Here is a 13,214-nt window from a genome sequence, read left to right as displayed (position 1 = left end):
AAAATTTATGCATATAATGGACACGTTGGGCTTTATAATTTACAACTGAAGTTGTATGGAAGTCTTTGTAAATTTGGGGTAAACTTATGACTTCTATCGGGTATCACGCTAGTGTTTGACAACGCTCGGTCAAGTAATGACCCCTGGCTTGTAATATATTCTGCATTTCAATTTAGCGTAAATGTGTTCTTGATTATGTTACTTTGCCGTATAGAACAATTAAAAAAATTTAAATCCAGCGATGTTCGGGAGAAGAGAAATATCCCCAACTCACAACGCATACGGTTGAAATGTATTTCAAAGAAAATAAGTACCAGTAAGGTTTTTTTTTTTTTTTTTTTGCTGTTTTTGTGAGGGAGGGGTATTTTGAGACAATATACAAAGAAATTTCAGTCACAGCACATTAACGTAACACAGAAATATGCCAATATTCTCTCACTGAGCATGTTGCCTATGTAAGCAACTACACCATACACCAATCGTTTTCTTATAAGTTCATAATATCTGTAGAGCGCCCCCTAAATAGAAGTGACGTGTTTTCAAAAACACCGAAACTTACAACGTTTAGCTGCCACTCGACTTTTTCCAACATGAACTGGTCCCCATCTTCGCTAGCCAAGGTTCCGATATGTTAACCCAATTTACACCTTGGCGGATCGAGCAGATATATTAGTGCTTTGTCCTAGGGACATTGACTGGATTTCGTGAGTTGCCTCCCTTGGGATGTAATGCCAACTAATCAATAGCGTGTAACCGTGGTACATTGTAGATGGGCCGAAAAGGGTGGAGGCAATTTACTTCAAAAGGATTCTTTGGAAGTTTAACATCGAAGGTATGACAACGTACCAAAGAAAAGCCATTACAGGTGTATTTGAGTGATGTGTATTTGTACAAGCACAGACCGACAGTGTTAAACTGCGTATGTATGGGTCGATTTAAGTTGTGTGCTCCTCTTGTCTCGATCATCTAGGAACAGGTTCAAACTTGAACAATTTAGGTTTGGTAGGATGCGGTGGTTTTCCTCTGCATGCAATTAAATTCACACGCCCAGAGCACACAAATGCCTGCTCCATCCGCCAAGGTGTAGATAGGCTTAAGATATGGAAACCTTGGCTAGCGAAGATGACTGGTCGCCTATAGTAATTTTACGTAAAATGACACATATTGGTGGTAGCTTCATAGCGGCCGTGAACCAGGTTAGATCAACCGAGCGGATGCGAATCAACGAACTACTTGTTTTTATTTGCAGCTTCTCAGTCACTGCAGTCTCATGTGAATGAGATCTCCACTGTCCTACGTGAAGCTCTGAAAGCGACCGCTTAGGGGCCATGTTCTGGAGACCTTTGAATTAGCCAAGGGAAATGCCGCTTTCATACAATTTCAAAAAGTAAACCAAATCGTTGGGAACACATTGATGAGCTTCTGCCGTACTAATCAGTCTCCCAAACGCCAAGGTAAAAGCCTTCATCTGATTGGCTGATAAAATTAGCGATTATGCTAATAACGTATGTCACCGGAACATGACCCCTAAGCGGTTCTTCTCAGAGCTTCACGTGGGCCAGTGGAGATATAATTGTAATCAAATTGCGGTCACTGCGCAGTTGGAGTGGCCTCGACTTTTTCTGTCACGAAAGTACGCTTCAGATGTATGCCGGCGCAGTAAAATCACACATTTTGTTATGCCTAAATGTCTCCGCAAGAAAAGAAACGTATTCTATTCGGACTACCTATATAACGGCATGTGGCGCAGAATGCATCTAGACGAAGAACCATTGATGTAAGTGGAGAATAAAGAGATCTACGTTTTGGTCACCTTAACGACCGTGTTTGAATGTTTAAAATATTGTAAATGATTCTTTTGTTCGTGTGGTTTCAAATTAGGCTATATGGCAAATGAAACTCATGCTAGCAACGTAATTTTAATAAGGTTTTTATGTGTATGTTTATTTTATTTTTGACATCCTGGAATATTTCCCCACCGGCAATAAAGGAAGTTAACTGCTCCAACGTTTTGCAACGTTTTCCCGCTGTGCACGGTTATGCAAATGTACATGTACCTCTCCTTTAAATGTTACGTGAAAATGCATTTAATAAGGAAATTAACAGGTATGGTATATCGTACTTGCTTCGGCAGTACATATACTAAAATTGGAACGATACAGAGAAGATTAGCATGGCCCCTGCGCAAGGATGACACGCAAGTTCGTGAAGCGTTCCATATTTTTAATTTCATTATCAAAATTCACGAAACAGTATGGAACGTGTAAGTTTCATATTAATTTCGACTTGATCATATTGTAATAAATTTGGAGTATGCGCTTTGGTTATAGCGCCCCGTTTTAAGGAATTCTTAGATTTGTGTGATTACTTGTCTGATAATTGGAATTTGGTGCAATATAAATATTCCTTTGCCCGAAATAATTGGCCAATGACTAGGAGCAAACTTCGCGGAGTAAAGTGTTAGTGAGTCTCCATAATGCCATGGTTCACTAGTAGTGAATTGCGACCAAAACCGAATGAATGTCCCTTTCGTAAAATAGTACATATTAAAATCTAGTGGTATACATTGGTAGCGTGACTGCAAGGACAGCACTTACGGTATTAAACCGGTAAATTACACAAGGGCATAAATAAAAAGGGACTTGGCAGAGACCGTTTATGTCGCCATGCGGGCGAATATGGTGCAGTTATATCGGCGAAATGTGCCTGGAAAGCATACATTGACTGGCCTAAGGTGGCGGAGTTAAAATAGTTCCCATTGTTAGGGAGTACTCATATATGTTCTAAGGCGTGAACGGTTGGTGGTGCGGAAACATAATGAAGCCAAAACACGCAGATGTACGGTTGATAGATAGTTGACAGTTTGGTTTATCCGTGGTCTTGCATTTAATTAGAGGAAAATTTAGGTATAGAATGGACACGTCGGGCTTTCTGATTTACAACTGAGGTTGTATGGAAGTCTTTGGAAAGTCGGGGAAACTTATGACTTCTAGCGAGAATCGCGCCAGGGTTTGACAACCGCTCGGTCAAGTAAATACCCGTGTGCGTGTAACAGTATATATTTGGCAGGTTGTGAGCTCTGTGGTCTTGCATTGATTAAAGTAAAATTTATGCATATAATGGACACGTTGGGCTTTATAATTTACAACTGAAGTTGTATGGAAGTCTTTGTAAATTTGGGGTAAACTTATGACTTCTATCGGGTATCACGCTAGTGTCTGACAACGCTCGGTCAAGTAATGACCCCTGGCTTGTAATATATTCTGCATTTCAATTTAGCGTAAATGTGTTCTTGATTATGTTACTTTGCCGTATAGAACAATTAAAAAAATTTAAATCCAGCGATGTTCGGGAGAAGAGAAATATCCCCAACTCACAACGCATACGGTTGAAATGTATTTCAAAGAAAATAAGTACCAGTAAGTTTTTTTTTTTTTTTTTTTTTTTTTTTTTTTTTTTTTTTTTGCTGTTTTTGTGAGGGAGGGGTATTTTGAGACAATATACAAAGAAATTTCAGTCACAGCACATTAACGTAACACAGAAATATGCCAATATTCTCTCACTGAGCATGTTGCCTATGTAAGCAACTACACCATACACCAATCGTTTTCTTATAAGTTCATAATATCTGTAGAGCGCCCCCTAAATAGAAGTGACGTGTTTTCAAAAACAACGAAACTTACAACGTTTAGCTGCCACTCGACTTTTTCCAACATGAACTGGTCCCCATCTTCGCTAGCCAAGGTTCCGATATGTTAACCCAATTTACACCTTGGCGGATCGAGCAGATATATTAGTGCTTTGTCCTAGGGACATTGACTGGATTTCGTGAGTTGCCTCCCTTGGGATGTAATGCCAACTAATCAATAGCGTGTAACCGTGGTACATTGTAGATGGGCCGAAAAGGGTGGAGGCAATTTACTTCAAAAGGATTCTTTGGAAGTTTAACATCGAAGGTATGACAACGTACCAAAGAAAAGCCATTACAGGTGTATTTGAGTGATGTGTATTTGTACAAGCACAGACCGACAGTGTTAAACTGCGTATGTATGGGTCGATTTAAGTTGTGTGCTCCTCTTGTCTCGATCATCTAGGAACAGGTTCAAACTTGAACAATTTAGGTTTGGTAGGATGCGGTGGTTTTCCTCTGCATGCAATTAAATTCACACGCCCAGAGCACACAAATGCCTGCTCCATCCGCCAAGGTGTAGATAGGCTTAAGATATGGAAACCTTGGCTAGCGAAGATGACTGGTCGCCTATAGTAATTTTACGTAAAATGACACATATTGGTGGTAGCTTCATAGCGGCCGTGAACCAGGTTAGATCAACCGAGCGGATGCGAATCAACGAACTACTTGTTTTTATTTGCAGCTTCTCAGTCACTGCAGTCTCATGTGAATGAGATCTCCACTGTCCTACGTGAAGCTCTGAAAGCGACCGCTTAGGGGCCATGTTCTGGAGACCTTTGAATTAGCCAAGGGAAATGCCGCTTTCATACAATTTCAAAAAGTAAACCAAATCGTTGGGAACACATTGATGAGCTTCTGCCGTACTAATCAGCCTCCCAAACGCCAAGGTAAAAGCCTTCATCTGATTGGCTGATAAAATTAGCGATTATGCTAATAACGTATGTCACCGGAACATGACCCCTAAGCGGTTCTTCTCAGAGCTTCACGTGGGCCAGTGGAGATATAATTGTAATCAAATTGCGGTCACTGCGCAGTTGGAGTGGCCTCGACTTTTTCTGTCACGAAAGTACGCTTCAGATGTATGCCGGCGCAGTAAAATCACACATTTTGTTATGCCTAAATGTCTCCGCAAGAAAAGAAACGTATTCTATTCGGACTACCTATATAACGGCATGTGGCGCAGAATGCATCTAGACGAAGAACCATTGATGTAAGTGGAGAATAAAGAGATCTACGTTTTGGTCACCTTAACGACCGTGTTTGAATGTTTAAAATATTGTAAATGATTCTTTTGTTCGTGTGGTTTCAAATTAGGCTATATGGCAAATGAAACTCATGCTAGCAACGTAATTTTAATAAGGTTTTTATGTGTATGTTTATTTTATTTTTGACATCCTGGAATATTTCCCCACCGGCAATAAAGGAAGTTAACTGCTCCAACGTTTTGCAACGTTTTCCCGCTGTGCACGGTTATGCAAATGTACATGTACCTCTCCTTTAAATGTTACGTGAAAATGCATTTAATAAGGAAATTAACAGGTATGGTATATCGTACTTGCTTCGGCAGTACATATACTAAAATTGGAACGATACAGAGAAGATTAGCATGGCCCCTGCGCAAGGATGACACGCAAATTCGTGAAGCGTTCCATATTTTTAATTTCATTATCAAAATTCACGAAACAGTATGGAACGTGTAAGTTTCATATTAATTTCGACTTGATCATATTGTAATAAATTTGGAGTATGCGCTTTGGTTATAGCGCCCCGTTTTAAGGAATTCTTAGATTTGTGTGATTACTTGTCTGATAATTGGAATTTGGTGCAATATAAATATTCCTTTGCCCGAAATAATTGGCCAATGACTAGGAGCAAACTTCGCGGAGTAAAGTGTTAGTGAGTCTCCATAATGCCATGGTTCACTAGTAGTGAATTGCGACCAAAACCGAATGAATGTCCCTTTCGTAAAATAGTACATATTAAAATCTAGTGGTATACATTGGTAGCGTGACTGCAAGGACAGCACTTACGGTATTAAACCGGTAAATTACACAAGGGCATAAATAAAAAGGGACTTGGCAGAGACCGTTTATGTCACCATGCGGGCGAATATGGTGCAGTTATATCGGCGAAATGTGCCTGGAAAGCATACATTGACTGGCCTAAGGTGGCGGAGTTAAAATAGTTCCCATTGTTAGGGAGTACTCATATATGTTCTAAGGCGTGAACGGTTGGTGGTGCGGAAACATAATGAAGCCAAAACACGCAGATGTACGGTTGATAGATAGTTGACAGTTTGGTTTATCCGTGGTCTTGCATTTAATTAGAGGAAAATTTAGGTATAGAATGGACACGTCGGGCTTTCTGATTTACAACTGAGGTTGTATGGAAGTCTTTGGAAAGTCGGGGAAACTTATGACTTCTAGCGAGAATCGCGCCAGGGTTTGACAACCGCTCGGTCAAGTAAATACCCGTGTGCGTGTAACAGTATATATTTGGCAGGTTGTGAGCTCTGTGGTCTTGCATTGATTAAAGTAAAATTTATGCATATAATGGACACGTTGGGCTTTATAATTTACAACTGAAGTTGTATGGAAGTCTTTGTAAATTTGGGGTAAACTTATGACTTCTATCGGGTATCACGCTAGTGTCTGACAACGCTCGGTCAAGTAATGACCCCTGGCTTGTAATATATTCTGCATTTCAATTTAGCGTAAATGTGTTCTTGATTATGTTACTTTGCCGTATAGAACAATTAAAAAAATTTAAATCCAGCGATGTTCGGGAGAAGAGAAATATCCCCAACTCACAACGCATACGGTTGAAATGTATTTCAAAGAAAATAAGTACCAGTAAGGTTTTTTTTTTTTTTTTTTTTTTTTTTTTGCTGTTTTTGTGAGGGAGGGGTATTTTGAGACAATATACAAAGAAATTTCAGTCACAGCACATTAACGTAACACAGAAATATGCCAATATTCTCTCACTGAGCATGTTGCCTATGTAAGCAACTACACCATACACCAATCGTTTTCTTATAAGTTCATAATATCTGTAGAGCGCCCCCTAAATAGAAGTGACGTGTTTTCAAAAACACCGAAACTTACAACGTTTAGCTGCCACTCGACTTTTTCCAACATGAACTGGTCCCCATCTTCGCTAGCCAAGGTTCCGATATGTTAACCCAATTTACACCTTGGCGGATCGAGCAGATATATTAGTGCTTTGTCCTAGGGACATTGACTGGATTTCGTGAGTTGCCTCCCTTGGGATGTAATGCCAACTAATCAATAGCGTGTAACCGTGGTACATTGTAGATGGGCCGAAAAGGGTGGAGGCAATTTACTTCAAAAGGATTCTTTGGAAGTTTAACATCGAAGGTATGACAACGTACCAAAGAAAAGCCATTACAGGTGTATTTGAGTGATGTGTATTTGTACAAGCACAGACCGACAGTGTTAAACTGCGTATGTATGGGTCGATTTAAGTTGTGTGCTCCTCTTGTCTCGATCATCTAGGAACAGGTTCAAACTTGAACAATTTAGGTTTGGTAGGATGCGGTGGTTTTCCTCTGCATGCAATTAAATTCACACGCCCAGAGCACACAAATGCCTGCTCCATCCGCCAAGGTGTAGATAGGCTTAAGATATGGAAACCTTGGCTAGCGAAGATGACTGGTCGCCTATAGTAATTTTACGTAAAATGACACATATTGGTGGTAGCTTCATAGCGGCCGTGAACCAGGTTAGATCAACCGAGCGGATGCGAATCAACGAACTACTTGTTTTTATTTGCAGCTTCTCAGTCACTGCAGTCTCATGTGAATGAGATCTCCACTGTCCTACGTGAAGCTCTGAAAGCGACCGCTTAGGGGCCATGTTCTGGAGACCTTTGAATTAGCCAAGGGAAATGCCGCTTTCATACAATTTCAAAAAGTAAACCAAATCGTTGGGAACACATTGATGAGCTTCTGCCGTACTAATCAGTCTCCCAAACGCCAAGGTAAAAGCCTTCATCTGATTGGCTGATAAAATTAGCGATTATGCTAATAACGTATGTCACCGGAACATGACCCCTAAGCGGTTCTTCTCAGAGCTTCACGTGGGCCAGTGGAGATATAATTGTAATCAAATTGCGGTCACTGCGCAGTTGGAGTGGCCTCGACTTTTTCTGTCACGAAAGTACGCTTCAGATGTATGCCGGCGCAGTAAAATCACACATTTTGTTATGCCTAAATGTCTCCGCAAGAAAAGAAACGTATTCTATTCGGACTACCTATATAACGGCATGTGGCGCAGAATGCATCTAGACGAAGAACCATTGATGTAAGTGGAGAATAAAGAGATCTACGTTTTGGTCACCTTAACGACCGTGTTTGAATGTTTAAAATATTGTAAATGATTCTTTTGTTCGTGTGGTTTCAAATTAGGCTATATGGCAAATGAAACTCATGCTAGCAACGTAATTTTAATAAGGTTTTTATGTGTATGTTTATTTTATTTTTGACATCCTGGAATATTTCCCCACCGGCAATAAAGGAAGTTAACTGCTCCAACGTTTTGCAACGTTTTCCCGCTGTGCACGGTTATGCAAATGTACATGTACCTCTCCTTTAAATGTTACGTGAAAATGCATTTAATAAGGAAATTAACAGGTATGGTATATCGTACTTGCTTCGGCAGTACATATACTAAAATTGGAACGATACAGAGAAGATTAGCATGGCCCCTGCGCAAGGATGACACGCAAATTCGTGAAGCGTTCCATATTTTTAATTTCATTATCAAAATTCACGAAACAGTATGGAACGTGTAAGTTTCATATTAATTTCGACTTGATCATATTGTAATAAATTTGGAGTATGCGCTTTGGTTATAGCGCCCCGTTTTAAGGAATTCTTAGATTTGTGTGATTACTTGTCTGATAATTGGAATTTGGTGCAATATAAATATTCCTTTGCCCGAAATAATTGGCCAATGACTAGGAGCAAACTTCGCGGAGTAAAGTGTTAGTGAGTCTCCATAATGCCATGGTTCACTAGTAGTGAATTGCGACCAAAACCGAATGAATGTCCCTTTCGTAAAATAGTACATATTAAAATCTAGTGGTATACATTGGTAGCGTGACTGCAAGGACAGCACTTACGGTATTAAACCGGTAAATTACACAAGGGCATAAATAAAAAGGGACTTGGCAGAGACCGTTTATGTCGCCATGCGGGCGAATATGGTGCAGTTATATCGGCGAAATGTGCCTGGAAAGCATACATTGACTGGCCTAAGGTGGCGGAGTTAAAATAGTTCCCATTGTTAGGGAGTACTCATATATGTTCTAAGGCGTGAACGGTTGGTGGTGCGGAAACATAATGAAGCCAAAACACGCAGATGTACGGTTGATAGATAGTTGACAGTTTGGTTTATCCGTGGTCTTGCATTTAATTAGAGGAAAATTTAGGTATAGAATGGACACGTCGGGCTTTCTGATTTACAACTGAGGTTGTATGGAAGTCTTTGGAAAGTCGGGGAAACTTATGACTTCTAGCGAGAATCGCGCCAGGGTTTGACAACCGCTCGGTCAAGTAAATACCCGTGTGCGTGTAACAGTATATATTTGGCAGGTTGTGAGCTCTGTGGTCTTGCATTGATTAAAGTAAAATTTATGCATATAATGGACACGTTGGGCTTTATAATTTACAACTGAAGTTGTATGGAAGTCTTTGTAAATTTGGGGTAAACTTATGACTTCTATCGGGTATCACGCTAGTGTCTGACAACGCTCGGTCAAGTAATGACCCCTGGCTTGTAATATATTCTGCATTTCAATTTAGCGTAAATGTGTTCTTGATTATGTTACTTTGCCGTATAGAACAATTAAAAAAATTTAAATCCAGCGATGTTCGGGAGAAGAGAAATATCCCCAACTCACAACGCATACGGTTGAAATGTATTTCAAAGAAAATAAGTACCAGTAAGGTTTTTTTTTTTTTTTTTTTTTTTTTTTTTGCTGTTTTTGTGAGGGAGGGGTATTTTGAGACAATATACAAAGAAATTTCAGTCACAGCACATTAACGTAACACAGAAATATGCCAATATTCTCTCACTGAGCATGTTGCCTATGTAAGCAACTACACCATACACCAATCGTTTTCTTATAAGTTCATAATATCTGTAGAGCGCCCCCTAAATAGAAGTGACGTGTTTTCAAAAACACCGAAACTTACAACGTTTAGCTGCCACTCGACTTTTTCCAACATGAACTGGTCCCCATCTTCGCTAGCCAAGGTTCCGATATGTTAACCCAATTTACACCTTGGCGGATCGAGCAGATATATTAGTGCTTTGTCCTAGGGACATTGACTGGATTTCGTGAGTTGCCTCCCTTGGGATGTAATGCCAACTAATCAATAGCGTGTAACCGTGGTACATTGTAGATGGGCCGAAAAGGGTGGAGGCAATTTACTTCAAAAGGATTCTTTGGAAGTTTAACATCGAAGGTATGACAACGTACCAAAGAAAAGCCATTACAGGTGTATTTGAGTGATGTGTATTTGTACAAGCACAGACCGACAGTGTTAAACTGCGTATGTATGGGTCGATTTAAGTTGTGTGCTCCTCTTGTCTCGATCATCTAGGAACAGGTTCAAACTTGAACAATTTAGGTTTGGTAGGATGCGGTGGTTTTCCTCTGCATGCAATTAAATTCACACGCCCAGAGCACACAAATGCCTGCTCCATCCGCCAAGGTGTAGATAGGCTTAAGATATGGAAACCTTGGCTAGCGAAGATGACTGGTCGCCTATAGTAATTTTACGTAAAATGACACATATTGGTGGTAGCTTCATAGCGGCCGTGAACCAGGTTAGATCAACCGAGCGGATGCGAATCAACGAACTACTTGTTTTTATTTGCAGCTTCTCAGTCACTGCAGTCTCATGTGAATGAGATCTCCACTGTCCTACGTGAAGCTCTGAAAGCGACCGCTTAGGGGCCATGTTCTGGAGACCTTTGAATTAGCCAAGGGAAATGCCGCTTTCATACAATTTCAAAAAGTAAACCAAATCGTTGGGAACACATTGATGAGCTTCTGCCGTACTAATCAGTCTCCCAAACGCCAAGGTAAAAGCCTTCATCTGATTGGCTGATAAAATTAGCGATTATGCTAATAACGTATGTCACCGGAACATGACCCCTAAGCGGTTCTTCTCAGAGCTTCACGTGGGCCAGTGGAGATATAATTGTAATCAAATTGCGGTCACTGCGCAGTTGGAGTGGCCTCGACTTTTTCTGTCACGAAAGTACGCTTCAGATGTATGCCGGCGCAGTAAAATCACACATTTTGTTATGCCTAAATGTCTCCGCAAGAAAAGAAACGTATTCTATTCGGACTACCTATATAACGGCATGTGGCGCAGAATGCATCTAGACGAAGAACCATTGATGTAAGTGGAGAATAAAGAGATCTACGTTTTGGTCACCTTAACGACCGTGTTTGAATGTTTAAAATATTGTAAATGATTCTTTTGTTCGTGTGGTTTCAAATTAGGCTATATGGCAAATGAAACTCATGCTAGCAACGTAATTTTAATAAGGTTTTTATGTGTATGTTTATTTTATTTTTGACATCCTGGAATATTTCCCCACCGGCAATAAAGGAAGTTAACTGCTCCAACGTTTTGCAACGTTTTCCCGCTGTGCACGGTTATGCAAATGTACATGTACCTCTCCTTTAAATGTTACGTGAAAATGCATTTAATAAGGAAATTAACAGGTATGGTATATCGTACTTGCTTCGGCAGTACATATACTAAAATTGGAACGATACAGAGAAGATTAGCATGGCCCCTGCGCAAGGATGACACGCAAATTCGTGAAGCGTTCCATATTTTTAATTTCATTATCAAAATTCACGAAACAGTATGGAACGTGTAAGTTTCATATTAATTTCGACTTGATCATATTGTAATAAATTTGGAGTATGCGCTTTGGTTATAGCGCCCCGTTTTAAGGAATTCTTAGATTTGTGTGATTACTTGTCTGATAATTGGAATTTGGTGCAATATAAATATTCCTTTGCCCGAAATAATTGGCCAATGACTAGGAGCAAACTTCGCGGAGTAAAGTGTTAGTGAGTCTCCATAATGCCATGGTTCACTAGTAGTGAATTGCGACCAAAACCGAATGAATGTCCCTTTCGTAAAATAGTACATATTAAAATCTAGTGGTATACATTGGTAGCGTGACTGCAAGGACAGCACTTACGGTATTAAACCGGTAAATTACACAAGGGCATAAATAAAAAGGGACTTGGCAGAGACCGTTTATGTCGCCATGCGGGCGAATATGGTGCAGTTATATCGGCGAAATGTGCCTGGAGAGCATACATTGACTGGCCTAAGGTGGCGGAGTTAAAATAGTTCCCATTGTTAGGGAGTACTCATATATGTTCTAAGGCGTGAACGGTTGGTGGTGCGGAAACATAATGAAGCCAAAACACGCAGATGTACGGTTGATAGATAGTTGACAGTTTGGTTTATCCGTGGTCTTGCATTTAATTAGAGGAAAATTTAGGTATAGAATGGACACGTCGGGCTTTCTGATTTACAACTGAGGTTGTATGGAAGTCTTTGGAAAGTCGGGGAAACTTATGACTTCTAGCGAGAATCGCGCCAGGGTTTGACAACCGCTCGGTCAAGTAAATACCCGTGTGCGTGTAACAGTATATATTTGGCAGGTTGTGAGCTCTGTGGTCTTGCATTGATTAAAGTAAAATTTATGCATATAATGGACACGTTGGGCTTTATAATTTACAACTGAAGTTGTATGGAAGTCTTTGTAAATTTGGGGTAAACTTATGACTTCTATCGGGTATCACGCTAGTGTCTGACAACGCTCGGTCAAGTAATGACCCCTGGCTTGTAATATATTCTGCATTTCAATTTAGCGTAAATGTGTTCTTGATTATGTTACTTTGCCGTATAGAACAATTAAAAAAATTTAAATCCAGCGATGTTCGGGAGAAGAGAAATATCCCCAACTCACAACGCATACGGTTGAAATGTATTTCAAAGAAAATAAGTACCAGTAAGGTTTTTTTTTTTTTTTTTTTTTTTTTTTTTGCTGTTTTTGTGAGGGAGGGGTATTTTGAGACAATATACAAAGAAATTTCAGTCACAGCACATTAACGTAACACAGAAATATGCCAATATTCTCTCACTGAGCATGTTGCCTATGTAAGCAACTACACCATACACCAATCGTTTTCTTATAAGTTCATAATATCTGTAGAGCGCCCCCTAAATAGAAGTGACGTGTTTTCAAAAACACCGAAACTTACAACGTTTAGCTGCCACTCGACTTTTTCCAACATGAACTGGTCCCCATCTTCGCTAGCCAAGGTTCCGATATGTTAACCCAATTTACACCTTGGCGGATCGAGCAGATATATTAGTGCTTTGTCCTAGGGACATTGACTGGATTTCGTGAGTTGCCTCCCTTGGGATGTAATGCCAACTAATCAATAGCGTGTA

The 13,214-nt window shown here is 40.1% G+C and overlaps 4 non-coding genes across 4 annotated transcripts; all 4 read left to right on the top strand.

Moving 5' to 3' along the window:
- Positions 1-2,118: 2,118 nt before the first annotated feature.
- Positions 2,119-2,225, top strand: LOC149780684 (U6 spliceosomal RNA). Its single transcript, XR_016415242.1, has one exon. It is a non-coding gene; the product is annotated as a U6 spliceosomal RNA (small nuclear RNA).
- Positions 2,226-5,242: 3,017 nt separating this feature from the next.
- On the top strand, positions 5,243-5,349 carry LOC149780683 (U6 spliceosomal RNA). The gene has a single exon (XR_016415231.1). It is a non-coding gene; the product is annotated as a U6 spliceosomal RNA (small nuclear RNA).
- Positions 5,350-8,354: 3,005 nt separating this feature from the next.
- LOC149780682 (U6 spliceosomal RNA) lies at positions 8,355-8,461 on the top strand. Its single transcript, XR_016415230.1, has one exon. It is a non-coding gene; the product is annotated as a U6 spliceosomal RNA (small nuclear RNA).
- Positions 8,462-11,467: 3,006 nt separating this feature from the next.
- Positions 11,468-11,574, top strand: LOC149780681 (U6 spliceosomal RNA). Its single transcript, XR_016415229.1, has one exon. It is a non-coding gene; the product is annotated as a U6 spliceosomal RNA (small nuclear RNA).
- Positions 11,575-13,214: the final 1,640 nt, after the last annotated feature.

The sequence above is a fragment of the Sinohyriopsis cumingii genome, chromosome 16 (assembly GCF_028554795.1).
Source record: "Sinohyriopsis cumingii isolate HCF-2022 chromosome 16, ASM2855479v2, whole genome shotgun sequence".
Lineage (NCBI taxonomy): Eukaryota > Metazoa > Mollusca > Bivalvia > Unionida > Unionidae > Sinohyriopsis > Sinohyriopsis cumingii.
Note: the sequence above shows the minus strand (reverse complement) of the source record. Positions and strands in the feature narration are given on the sequence as shown.